The sequence below is a fragment of the Sciurus carolinensis genome, chromosome 12, assembly GCF_902686445.1.
Source record: "Sciurus carolinensis chromosome 12, mSciCar1.2, whole genome shotgun sequence".
Lineage (NCBI taxonomy): Eukaryota > Metazoa > Chordata > Mammalia > Rodentia > Sciuridae > Sciurus > Sciurus carolinensis.
The window spans coordinates 32,893,523-32,908,345 of record NC_062224.1 but is presented as its reverse complement, the minus strand read 5'-3'; the positions used below and the strand labels follow the sequence as shown (position 1 = coordinate 32,908,345).

The 14,823-nt window shown below is 38.9% G+C and overlaps 1 pseudogene; it reads right to left on the bottom strand.

Annotated features, from left to right (window-relative positions):
• LOC124961765 (LIM homeobox transcription factor 1-alpha-like) overlaps positions 1-14,823 on the bottom strand; it is a 268,694-nt pseudogene that overhangs the window by 251,986 nt on the left and 1,885 nt on the right.

Genomic DNA, 14,823 nt, shown 5'->3' with positions numbered 1-14,823 from the left:
TTTCTCAGAGAAACAGAAAAAGCAAACATGAAATTCATCTAGAAGAACAAAAGACCCAGAGTAGCCAAAGCAATACTGGGCAGGAAGAGTGATGCAGGAGGTATCACTATATCATACCTTAAACTCTACTGTAGAGCAATAGTCACAAAAACGGCATGGTATAGGCACCGAAATAGACAGGTACATCAATGGTACAGGATAGAAAACACAGAGACATACCCACATAAGTACAGTAACCTCAAACTAGACAAAGGTGCCAAAAACTTAAAATGGAGAAAAGACAACCTGTTCAACAAATTGTGCTCGCAAAACTGGAAATCCATTTGCAGTAAAATGAAATTAAACTCCTGTCTCTCACCCTGTACAAAATTCAACTCAAAATGGATCAAAGATCTAAGAATTAGACCTGAGACCCTTCACCAAATAGAAGAAAAATTAGGCCCAAATCTCCATCACATTGGCTTACGAAAGATTTCCTTAACAAGACCCCCATAGAGCAAGAAATAAAAGCAAGAATCAATAAATAGGATAGATTCAAACTAAAAAGTTTTATCTCAGCACAGGAAACAATCAACAATGTGAAAAGAGAGTCTACAGAGTGGGAGAAATCTTTTCCACACATACTTCAGACAGAGCACTCATCTCCAAAGTTTGTGAAGAACTTAAAAAACTTTACACTCAAAATACAAAGAACCCAATCAATAAATGGGCTAAGGATCTGAGCAGATACTTCACAGAAGAAGATATACAGGTGATCAAAAAATATGTGAAAAAATGCTCATCATCCCTAGTAATTAGAGAAATGCAAATTAAAACCACCCTAAGTTCATGTAACTCCAATTAGAATGGCTATTATCAAGAATACAAGCAATAGTAAGTGTTGGCGTGGATGTGAGGAAAAAGGCACACTCATACATTGCTGGTGGGACTGCAAATTGGTACAGCCACTCTGGAAAAAGCAGCATGGAGATTCCTCAGAAAACTTGGAATGGACCCACCATTTGACCCAGCAATCCCACTCCTCAGTTTATACCCCAACGACTTAAAGTCAGCATATTACAGTGATGCAGTCACATCAATGTTCATAACAGCTCAATTCACAATAGCTAGATTGTGGAACCAACCTAGATGCCCTTCAACTGATGAATGGATAAAGAAACTTTGGTATATATACACAATGGAATATTACTCAGCCATAAAGAATAAAATCATGGCATTTGCTGGTAAATGGATGAAGTTGGAAAATATCATGCTAAGTGAAATAGGCCAAGCCCAAATAACCAAAGGCCAAATGTTTTCTCTGATAAATTCATGACAACAGAAAACGAGGGGTGGTGATGGGGGGGGACAAGAGAAGAATGAAGGAATTTGGATGGTGTAGAGGAAAATGGGGTAGGAGGGGGTGGGAGATGGAAAGACAGTAGAATGAAACAGACAGTATTACCCTATGTGTACGTATGATTACAAAAATTGTGTGGATCTACATTGTGTATAACCATAGAAATGAAAAGTTGTACCCCTTTTGTATACAATGAATCCAAATGTGTCTGTAAAAATAAAAGAGATTTTAATTAAAATAATAATAATAAAATAAAATGCTAAGGCTGGCTTTGAACTTGTGATCATCTTGCCTCAGTTTCCTGAGCTGCTGGAATTAAAGACATGTGTCAATCCACCTGGTTCTCTAATTATGTGGCTAGTTTGAAATATTCTTCTGCTAAGTCACCATCTAGTTGCTCTCACAGTTTCTGTTGCCTGCCTTCTTTTCTGGTAAACAAATTCTCTTTTCTTGTTTCTTTGTGTGTCTAGTTAAATTTTTTGGAAAGTGGAAAATAAAATAATTTAATTCAAAGAAGGTATATAACAAATACAAGTTCTGTTCTTATATTTTTCCTCCTAAAATTGACCTGTCTTCTCCATCCTCAGCAAATGGTACAACCATCCATTTGCCCAGCTATTTCAAACCCAAACCATGAAGTCATCCTTGATTTCTTCTTTTTCCTTCATCTTCACATCTGACCCACCAGAAGTCTTAACACCAGAAATCCCATCAGATTCACCTCCAGAATCCATCCTGAAATATAACTCTCTCTCTGGCCACCATTCTACCCCAAGCTGCTGTCAACACCTCCCACTCAAGTACTGCAACAGCCCACCTGGTATTCCTGCTTCTACTGTAATCCCTACACCCTAGTATCCAAAGACTAGGCAGAGTGATCTACATGAAATATAAAGCAAATATTTTAATTTCTTCCCTGTACAAAGCCTCCCAGAAGCTCGCGCTTTCAGATTTAAAAACAAAACAAGAGCTGGGGAGATAGCTAACTTGGTAGAGTGCTCACCTTGCAAGCACAAGGTCCTGGGTTCGATCCCCAGCACCGCAAAAAAATTAATTAATTAATTAATTTAAAACAAAACAAACAAAAAATATTTCTTCCATGTGGACTGACTGATGTTTTTTGGTACTGGGGATTTAACCCAGGGGCACTTAACCACTGAGTCACATCCCCATCCCTTTTTATTTTTCATTTTCAGAAGGGCCTAGTTAAATTGCTTAGGGCCTTGCTAAATTGCTCAGGCTGGCCTAGAATTTGCAGTCCTCCTGACTCAGCATCCTGAATCCCTGGGATTATAGGCATGTGCCACCAGGCCGGCTTTTCCATGGATTTCAAGACAGTGCTTTTCTGGCTCCTGGAGACCTTTCTGTCCCTATCTCCCTAAGCTTCAGCTACACAGACCCTCTCCTGCTGTGCCCACACAGGGCATGCTTGTGCTCCTTCATGGCACTATGGATTTATCTGGAGCTGCCTTGAATGACCCTTCCCTCACTGGGCCTCAGAGGTCCCACTTTTCCTCACATCGGGTCTCATAGGTCCCCAGAGAGACTTTACTCTGCATTCATCCTACCCCACCCTGTTAGTGCTAGTAAATTATTCAGATTTATTTCTTTCATAGCACTTGTTGTAATCTGAAAAAAAAAAAAATTAACCTATGCTTTCATCTGTTGTTTCATTCCCCAACTGAATAGGATGTACATTTCAAGAGAACAGGAATATCATTTCTCTTGCTTGCTAACATATCTCAGAAGCCTAAAACATTGCCCATGTGAACTTCAAGAAAAACTGAATCTTACTTGGGTGCATGGGTGTATACCTGTAATCCCAGCTACTTGGGAAGCTGGAGCAGGAGGATTTCAAGTTGCAGGCCAGCCTTGGCAAGTTCAAGAAAAGCCTTGTAACCAAGGCTTTGCAAAACCTTGCCTCAAAATAAAAAAATGAAAAGGGCTGAGAGATGTAGCTCGGCAAAGCATTCCTGTGTTCAACCCTCAGTGACCCACCCCCAGTCCACCAAAGAAAGGAAAAGTTGAATCTCCAACAAGGATCCCAAGTGGTAAACTGTGCCTAAAGTTAAAAATGGCACCTGAGAGCCATTCGCTGACTGTGGGGTCATACATGTACTCTGTGTTCCTGGAGGAACCATTCACTGATCTTTGTGGCCCTTACCTGAGGCATTTTACTGGTTGGATAAACAGGCTCCTATCCTCTGGAAATTCTCACAGACTAAGACCTACACAGAGTCATATGCAAATATCGACCAATCAGGAATGGTCATAATTGCAACCCTTCATTCACATAAAACCAATCAATCAGGATTGAACTTCAAACATCCCTCATTTGCACAGGCAGAGGAATAGGAGCCTGGGCAGGAACTTTCACTAATATGCCCCCTCACCCAACCTTGCTCCTTCTAGATTTACTTTCCTTCTTTTTTTTTTTTTTTTTTTTTTTTTTTTTTGGTACCAATGGCTGCTTCTTCCTGGTTTGCAAATTTGGGGGGCAGCGTGAGGGTGGGGGACAGTTGCTGCTGGGTACTGAACCCAGGTACTCACACATAGTTAGCAAGGGACTTACAGCTGAGCTGCATCTACCACCAACCACCCCCACCCTCGGTCTTTTTTTTTTTTTTTTTTTTTTTTTTTTAAATACAGTCTTGCTAAAGTGACCAGGCTGACGCCAAATTTATGATCCTGCTGCCTCAGTTTTCTCAGTATCTGGTAGGGTCAGGGGTTGTTTACCACACTGGGCTCTTTTGTTGCTTCTTTTTGTTCTTATTGTTTTGTTTTGTTTTGTTTTGTTAGGTCTCCCATGTTTATTGTATTATTTTATAATGATTTTTGTTACACCCGTCACATAGAATATATTTAATAAACATTTGCAAATAAATTAACATGATTACTGAAACCTATTTGTGTCTTTTAAAGTTCTTAAAAACTGAAGTTAAAATGTCAGCAACAATGGGAATTCCAATCATATTTTCTATAGTGCTCAATAATCCAAAGTGTATATGATAACATGGGACTAAAAATCAAAAGGTTTAATTGAAGTAGGCCAGTCCACAAACTGCACCTGTAATATCCCCACATCAAAATTATTTTTTATTAGCCATGTGTGGTGCAGCACACCTGCAATCCCAGCAATTTGGGAGGTTGAGACAAGAGCATGGCAAGTTTGAGGTCAACCTAGGCAATTTAAGAAGCGCTTGCCTCAAAATAAAAAATAAAAAGGGCTAGGGACTTGGCTCAGTAACAAAGTGTTCCCTGAGATCAATCCCCAGTATCAAACAAACAAGCTAACAAAAAAACACTTTTTTACTTTAATTATAGAAGGGAGAGGGGCAGGTTACTGTTAGGAAAGGAAATCAAGTTTACAAAGCTCGGGGTGGGAAAGGTGCCAATTGTGAGCTTATTCCTATGGGGAACTCCTTTTTGAAGGGCAATTAACTACAAAAGAATTACTGGTTAGAAATGCTCCCAAAAGTTACTTTCAACAGAGAGACTAATTATCTCAAACTTCGCTCCCTAGAGAAAAGCACCTTCCTTCCATCCTCCATTGATACCTCTGTCTTCGCGGCCCCCTGTATTATTACTTCTCTGGGTTTTAAAGAAAATCTTTGTGTTCAATAAATGTATGGTTCTGTTGCTGAACTGCTATTTAAATGCATTAAAAAACACTCTGAGAATGCCTTTAATTTCTTAGTTTGTGTTCTGTTTGGTGGAGGGAGGAGAGAATGAATGAACATGGTAAGGAGAAAATGAAATTACATCAAAATGGGGTAAAGAAACTCCATTTTGAGGAGTTTCCTGCCTAGGATATTAAAGGATGTTATTTATGTGTTTTCCTCTCATTATGCCACACCCAACTGACCCCAAGAATAACATGGCTTAAAAAAAAAAAATTATTAATCTCTAAGATAAGGATGGAATAGGGTGAGACTTAAAGAAGTAAGCAGGATAGGATAGTTGATTTTTAAAAAGACAAAGCCCAGGGGTACAATACAGTGGTAGAGCACTTGCCTAGCATGCAGGAGGCCCTGGATTCACCCCCAGTACCACAAAAACAAAAAAATAATAAGAAAAATTTTAAAAAAGAAAAATAGGGTTATCCTATTTACTCCAATCCCACATTTGACAAGACTTCTGAGCTTTAACAGAAGAAAATGTAATTTGGGAATAGTTTTAATCAAAAAGCAAGTGCTAGACCTAGCTAGCACTTGCCTTTCTCTGTACTATATTTATTATAATTCCAACTTGATAAATTGTGTTCAATTTGGTGGGGGGAGGAAAGAACACAGCCCTACAACACTTAAGACACCATAGTCCTCCCATTGTGTCTCTACAATAATACAGATCTCTCAGAAGAGAAGGTAGGAAAAAATTAAAATTATCCAAATCTTCCAATAGGAAGACAACATCTACCTAGCAATGACTGGCTACCAGGTCATTAAAAACAAACTGCAGTAGGAAATATTTAAATTAATTTTTTTTGAAGTGCTGGGGATTGAAACCAGGGCCTTATGCTTGCAAGGCAAGCACCCTAGAACTGAGCTATATTCCAAGCCCTAAATTAATCTTAAGAAGGAAGCCACAATTCATAGCATTACCTGAAGATTTTTCTTTCAGATGGGAAGAACCAAGAAGACCTCAGAATATTTTATGCAATTTATTTGGCAAATACTGAAGGGAGATAGAGGAAGATTGCAGGTTGTAGTGGGTAAGAAGAGGAAGAACCATAATAAATGTATGGTTTTATTGCTAAACTGCTTTTTAAATGCATTAAAAAATGCCCTATTTTTACTCTCCTTTAAAACTCCCCATTACTTCACTCCCTGAATCACAGCATATTTGTTGAAGAAGGTTGATAAGAGGGGATAGTTGGCAACAATGGAACAAATAATATTAACCCTTGTGGATGAGAACCCTTGCTCTCAAATACTCAAATCCTGGGCTCTGCACAGGTGAACCAACCAGACTTTCCATTTTCTCATATGAAATTCACATGTATCTTATGTATCATAATCCATGTCACACATGCTCCAGATACCTGAGAAAGATCAGCAGTACTCTGACTTGACAATGATAATCCAGCTGTACTAATGTTTGTTATGAATTATGGATATACCTTTCAAATTATTGTTTAGCAGTATTAATTCTTAGTGAATGGGAGCTGGGGGAGAAAGCAGACAATGCTGCTTCATGATAATATTTAGTACATAAATGAGTTGGGAATGCATTGAAACAGCATTCTAGGGCCCATGGAAACAGGCGGCCCACTGGGAATACTTTGTCCTATGGAGCTGCTTCTGAAGGAATGCCTACAACCAGCAAAGTCAGAAATACTGACTAATAGTCATTTTAAAATCTCCCTGATGGGCTGTGGGTGCAGCTCAGTGGTAGAACACTTGCCTAGTGTCTGGATTTGATCCCCAGCCTCACAAAAAAGTTTTAAATGTCATCTTAAAATCACTGCTGATTAGAGCAGGCTAGAAAACTGTGTGTTAAAAAAAAGGAGGTTTGGCAAATGTACTTAATGCTCTAGTCAAAAAGAAAAGCATAGAAACAGACAAACTGAACTATTGAGTGGCCCATGGGAAGAAGGCTTGTGTCACATGTTTTTATGAATTATCAGGTGAGCTGGCAAACACACATCACAGTTGCTATTTTGACTGCAATCCACCACGCAAACAGAATGAATTCTCCTACTTACATCAAATGGAGCAGAACTTGACTGGGCATTCTAATGACATGGTTCCCTGAAGCAGTCACTAAAAGGAAGTAGAAGACTCATGGCAATGATCCGTGAGCAAAAATTCTCTGCTTCTTCTGGAGGCCCATTCTCCTGCTGACTGAACAGCTTCTCCAACAGTTCGCCCTGTGGATAAAACAAAGGCATTAGGCAGGAACACTGGGAGATCACCTGGTTAGAAGCTCTCCAGTGAAGAGAGGAGGTTAACACAGGCAGGGAGCAGCACTGTTTCCAAGACTGCTGACATGCGCAGAAAGGAACCCCTCAAACACTGCACAACTGCAGTATGAGGCCTGAGATACTACATAGAAAAGGGTTGCAGGTCTTTCCTCTCCCACCCCAGCGAATAACTCCTGCCTCAAAAGAGAATGGCCCAAGTTACCAGCTATACATTCTCCCTCTAAATGAACACCTTCCTCTTTTAGATTTAATTAGCAATCCTCCTTTCTTTTTTGTTTACCCTGAAGATGTTTCTCTAAGCAAGCAGTTAGTAATCTCAAGGAGTCACCATTTGGACCTAGAAATGTCAAGTGACTGATATTCATGGTCTCAGACCTGGGAATGGAGAAGGATAAAGAATGAGGAGACAAGGAGACAGGCAAAGACTCATGGAAAAATAAAGTTTTCCAAGGAAAATGCTCTAGAGTGCTCCTCAGATGTATAATTCTACAATGAGTCTAGATTTAAGGGATTTTTTATTATTGTGCCCCAAAAAGAGGAAAAGAGAGAAAATAAGACAACACTGAGGACCCTACAGAACATGGGTCCCCCAGTCCAAGGTTCTCAATCTTGGTTGTCACTGATGCATTGAGGACAGTTTTGAGAAAAAGGAGAAGTTTTATTGCTTTGCTAGCAAGAGAAGCAAAGGAGACCCCTGTCCCAGATGCTGTGATTCTGCTCATCAGGGAGAACACAGGGTTTTTAAAGAAGAGATTCATGCCAGGTGTTCCATGTGGGGGATTTTGATTCCCTTGTTAATTTGGAAGACAGCCATTTCTTAGATCTTCTGGCCCTATCCTAGAAGTCTGAATTACTTGGTTCCTGTGGTAGGTGTGTGTTCATAGGCAGACAATTTGGCTAGGATGGGAAAAAAGGCAATCCTTTTCCCCACCCCCAGGTTAGGGAGGAGAGAGAGAAAAGGAAACATGTCCATTTTAAAATCAGCCTCACTGGCAGACCAGGGTTATATTCCAAGTATAAGGTGGCCACTGTTACAGCTGTGCCTTAGATCACGTGGGGAGAACAGAATTTTTGAAAGGCTGGGCTTCAGTATTTTATTGGTCACCAGTTGATTTTGTTAACCAGATGTGAGAACCATGGATGCAATTCCTAATCTATTTCTGACATTAATAGCTCTCTATTCTTCAGAAATATATATAGTTTGTGTCTGTATTCTTAAGCTACAGCAAAGGAAATGCAACATCTCAGGCTCCCTTCCAGGGTCACAACTGCTCCTAGGTTCTTGCGCTACTGCTGCCCCTCCCTCTCATCTCTAATTAGTGTATTATATTTCAACTTTAGATAAAAATCACTGATTCAGAAAAGTCTCCAACGACCTCGTTCCACGCCCTTTTGTAACCCTTAATAAAAGCTCCTTTAGGTAATTAACCATTTTAGTTAACAAGGTGGTTGTGAAAATTTGTATTTTGAAAATGTCTACTTGTAAACGTGGTCCACTTCATGCTTTGAATATAGCCCTTGCTGCTCTGCCACTGTGACTTATTTTTAAAGTGGACACATTTCTTTCTCTTCCTCTCTCCAGGCTCTTCCCTAATCTCCCACCCCACTCCCCAATCTCAAACAGAAAGGGATTACCCTTCCTCCCCATCCTAGCCAGAGTTCTTTGTCCTTGAGCACACCCCCACCATAGGAATGAAGTAATTCAGATTTGGGGGATGGCACTAGACGATAGCAGAAATGACTATGACCAGGCCCAGCAGTGCACACCTGTAATACCAGTGACTCAGAAGACAATTTCAAAGCCAGCCTCAGCAATTTAGCGGGCCCTAAGGAATTTATTGAGATGCTGTCTCTGAATTAAAATGTAAAAAAAATCAGTGGTTAAGTGCCCCTGGGTTAAATTCCCAGTACCAAAAAAAAAAAAAAAGAGAGAGAGAGAAAGAAAGAAATGACTGTCTCCCAAATTATAACTCTGGACAGAACATATGGAATATAGCCTTTGAATCATCTCTTTAAAAGCCCCCTGATCCCCTTGATGGGCAGAATCACAGCCTCCAGGACAGGAGTCACATGTGCTTCTCCTTTGCTAGCAAAGCAAAAAACATTTTTTCTCAAAACCGTGTTCCTCTTAATGGATTGGCATCCAGGACAAGGACCAAGTTTTCAATAACATAGTGTCTTACTTAAATTGTAAACTTACAGCCAGTTTATATCCTGCAAATCTGGCCACTTGCATGTGGAAAGCACTGACAAATATTTGGAAAATTTCTGGATGTATACAATGCTCTGATTAGGTGACAGATTCATTGACATCATGATCAGAATGTAACAGGATTTGTCCTCCATTTCCCTTACTTTTTGTCCTTCTGCCCCTCCCTAGTTCCTTTTGCCTGGTATTCTAAATTCTAAAGAGAGACCTCACCTAAATAGTTCAGACATTAACTGCTAAATGAACTTTCTTTAGAACCCAGAAAATCTGGTGACCCTTGAAATACCCCCTCCTTTCTTTAATTCTATGGTAAGGTACATTTTTTATCAACTAACACAAAACATATAAATCAAATGGGGGGAGAAAAATAGTCTATCTGAAAAGAAAATCCAGGAACTGACCCCCAGTGGGTGGCTGTTCACTGCAAGGCTCTGGAGTAGACACATGCCCTACCTGACAAAGCCTTCAACCAGCCTGTAGCCTCACTATAACTCCTTTCCCTCACCCATAAAAATCCTTTGTGCCCTTGGCCTCTCTCCCCACCAGAAGGGCTTTGTGACAGTGAAGTCCTCTTCTCCTTAAGCTGGCTTTACAAAAAATCTATTTCCTTGCCTCAATACCTTCTCTCTCAACTTAATTGGCTGGTTGTAAGTCAAGCAGCCAGAACTTAATTTTGGTAATAAGAATTAGAAATGAAATGTCCATCTATATCATCAAATTATTTCCATAAAGGGTCAAACAGTAAATATTTTTGACTTTGAAAGAAACATAAGTTTGCTGTTGCATTCTTCCAAATTCTTCTCTGGTGTGAGTTTTTTGTTTGTGTTTTTGTTTTGATACTAGGGATTGAACCCAGGGGTGCCCTACTGAAAGGCCCCAGCTCCATGTCTTAAACCCATGACCTAGGTCACTCCACCCAACCCCCCCTGGGAAGGTTGCACGACCTACCCGGAGGTCGTCAAGCTGATAAACAGGTTGAGAAAGAACAGGGCGGTTGGGAGAGCACAGACCATCTCTGAACAAACAGGAACTGACAGGCAGGAACCATAAAGATGTCAAGCAAAAATTTTCAGGAACATAGTACGAAAAACGACCTTACCCTTTAGGTGACCCATGTGCTGGATTCAAAATAGCCAATAAGAAACCTGTTGCTTACCACGCGCGCGAAACCTGCCCCTTTACCCTATAAAAACCTGTACCCCAAAAGCCCGGTGTGCCAGTTCACCGAAGCTCCGGCTGAGGTTTTACTGAGCACCCGCAGGCGCCTGTGTACCAATAAATAGCCTCTTGCTTTTGCAGCCAGTGTCTTCGCGTGATCTTCCTTGGACAGGGGGACGGAGGGTCTTTCACTATCACTTCCTTAAATCCCCAGGTTTTTTTTTTTTTTTTCTTTTTTTTGAGACAGGTTCTCACTAAATTACCCAGGCTGACCTCAAATTTGCAATCCTCCTGCCTCAGGCTCCAAGTAATTGGGATTACAGGAGAGTGCCACCAAGCCCAGTTTATTATTATTATTATTATTATTATTATTATTTTTGTAGTTGTCAATGGATCTTTATTTTATTTATTTATACATGGTGCTGAGAATCGAACCCAGTATTATTATTATTATTATTATTATTTTTGTAGTTGTCAATGGATCTTTATTTTATTTATTTATACATGGTGCTGAGAATCGAACCCAGTGCCTCACACATGCTAGGTTAGTGCTCTACCACTGAGCCACAACCCCAGCCCCCAAGCCCAGCTTCTTTTGGTTTGGTTGTTTAAAAACAGTTTTATAAATTTAACAACCATTCTTGCTTAGGACTGTACAAAAACCCAGGCTAGAACTTATACTTTAGTTATAACTACATTATAACTATTAGTTATAACTAATTTATACTTTAGTTATAACTAGTTTATAACTATTTAGTTATAAATTTCAAACATAAATGTACAATTCTGTCAACACAATAATCATACGATTTTATACCTCTCCCTATTTCTGCCTACAAAACAAAACTAATCTCAAAAGCTGTCTTTAATATGTGGAGTGGGTCTGGGGATGTTGCTCTGCGGTAAAGCACAAGCTTACCATGCAGAAAGCCCTAGGTTCAATCCCTGGCCAAAAAAAATTGGAGTGACAAAGCACTCCCCTACAGAACATAAGTTTGCCTGTACCTAACTGGAACTAAAGACCTAGGATTCACACCCCTCAATTCTCAAGAGATTATCATAAAAATATATCCATTGTATTAAGAGAGGGGAGGGGAGTGAAAGGCTACAAATTTCAGTAGGACATCAGACATGACAATCAAAGAGTTCATACATAGGTCACAAGACTCGGAGTAACTGGGAACATTATCAAAACTAAACCTTCCCCAGTCATAGTTAATTACAACCCCTTAAAGGAGCTATTGTTTTAAGATCATGTCATACCCACTCCCAGTGACCAGGTCTTCAACACCCTCCCCTTGGTACTAGGTCATCAAGATCCTCACAAAGGAAATTCCCTGAGGGCTATACAAAGGGTAACAAACCATATACATGAAGGTTCTTTTTATATAATTTCTAGTTGTAGATGAACACAATATCTTTATTTTATTTACTTATTTTTTTATGTGGTACTGAGGATCAAACTCAGTGCCCCACACTGAGCCACAACCCCAGCCTCCATGAAGATTTTTTTTAAAAGAACTCTTTAAAAATATCATACAAAAGTTTATGAATGGGGCTGGGGGTGTAGCTCAGTGGTAGAAGGCTTGCTTAGCATGCATAAGGTCCTGGGTTTAATCACAAGCATTAAAAAAAACAAAAGAACAACAACAACAACAAAAAAATTTATGATAACTTTTCTATTTTATCTTTTTTGGGGGTACCAGGGATTGAGCCTAAAGGTGCTTAACCACTGAGTCACATCAGTCCTTTTTATTTTTTATTTTGAGACAGGGTCCTGCTAAGTTTGCTGAGGTTGGCTTTGAACTTGTGATCCTCCTGATTCAGCCTCCAGAGCAACTGGGATCACAGGAGGGCATAACCATGCCTGGCTTGCTATCTTAAACTGTTTTTATTTTTCACTTAATTTTTTTCGTGCTAGAGATTGAACGCAGTGCCTCATGCATCCTAAGCAAGTCTTACTTTACCACTGAGCTACATTACCCAGCCCTGAAAACTGTTAATAGGAATCTTGTTTTGTAGTTTGTTTTCTCCAACTGATCTAAATTAGCAGTTACAAACTAGTTCTTACTGACCCCTTTTTAGAAGCACACCATTAACTGCCATTGGTGGTTACCAACATTCATAGATTTTGCCTAACAATTTGGATTTTGGCTTTTAAAAAAAAAACTGTGAGTTCGAAAACTACTATTATACCTGCACAGCAACTAACACTTTATCTTGTGGCCATCATCTCTACCACTCTCCATTGTCTTCTAAATACTAAAGTCAAGTGTCAGTTGTCATTTAGTTTCCCAGTTTGGGAGTTTGTGATCCCTAATCTAAACAACGACCTTCTACCTTTCTTATTACTGCTGATAAATTCAATGTAATCATGTATGATTAATTTTTACTAACTGACAAGGTAAAAATCATGATAGTGACCCTATAATTGAATATTAGTTCATGCTGTATAAACAAAAGTGAAATAATTTGGAGGAAAAAAAATCATGTGTCTAACTCCTACAGACAGAAAACAAATTATTTTCATTTTATTTACAATTAAAAATTATTTCCATCTACTGATAAACAGAATGTAGTAATTAGTTCTTATAACCATAATTACATGTCAGCACAAAATGAAAGAATGCTGTTTTCATTCAAATTTTTGAATGGATATGAGAACTGCTTTATTTACTCATATGTTTTATATTTAAGTCATCTAGAACCCTCCTAATACTTATTAGCACGAAGAAAGCCCTTACCCATTTATAGTTTCTATGTATTAAACCATATGTTACAAAGCTGGAAGAAAACAAAATACAAGGTGCATACTGAAACAGACCTAGAAAAGCAGACTTCCTATCTCGAATGTATATAAGGCTTTTGAGTCAGAAGTTATGTCAAGTACCTTCCAACTTTAAAATTCTCTGTACTTATTCAGATCTCCTTCTTTCCTCCAAATAAAGTAATTCATCAAGTTGAACTGCTTTTCCTACAGATGGGAAAAGAGTATTTGCATTCCATTTCACTTTTATTATCACTTTTAACAGCTAATAAAATATCAACATATAAGATGATTGCTAGAAACAGGTATTCCCTTTAAACCAGGCAAAACAAATTCATTCTTCAGAATCTTTCAAAACAGACACCAGATAGACCAATTATTTAGTAGGACAGAGATAAATCTCAATATTTCCTTCCAGTCAGCCCATTTAATTAACTTGTCCAAGTATTCTCAAATTTACAGGTTTTAAAGAACAGTATTGCCACCAAATATTAGTAGTTACCATGTAAAAATGGCACTACTACCACGACTGCTCCATATTTGCAATTCCTACTCAAGTGCAAAGATGCAATTCAACTTCAATTCCAACTGAAATCCTGTTTCTGTTTAAACCTTATGGCAAATAAAATAGGATGTTCTCCTAAAAGTCCACTAAATTCCTAATGCACACGATAATCTACAACACAAAAATAACTTTTTCAAAAGCAAAAGATTAGAAATAAAAATGAAAGTACAAAATCCTAATAAATTGGTAAAAGTGCATGGAAAACCTACACCTACACCTTGAGTTTCATTCTGTTAAGAGTATATTGTACATTGACTGGAAGGGAATTAGATATGGTTTATACTTTAACTGTGCTTCACCTGTTATTAACAGTGTTGTCTGATAAAACTGTGAAAAATCCTAAGTGTTCTTTACCTGTACTGTTCAATACAATAATCAACAGCTATTGTGGCTACTGAGCTTTTGAGATATGAATAGCATAACTATGGAACACAACTTATTTGTTAAATTTAACTTGCCACGTGTGGTTAGTGGTTTTTTTTTTTATTATTATTATTGTATACAAATGGGATACATGTTGTTTCTGTATTTGTACATGGAGTCAAGGCATACCATTTGTGTAATCACACGTTTACATAGGGCAATGATGTTTGATTCATTATTTTTTTCCCTACCCCCCACCCCTCCCACCCCTCCCACCCCTCCCACCCCTCCCACCCCTCTTTTCCCTCTATACAGTCCTTCTTTCCTTCATTCTTAACACACTCCTTATCCCTAACCCTAAACCTAACCCTAAACCTAATGCTAACGCCTCCCACCCCCAATTATATGTCCTCATCTGCTTATCAGCGAGATCATTCTTCCTTTAGTTTTTTGAGATTGGCTTATCTCACTTAGCATGATATTCTCCAATTTCATCCAT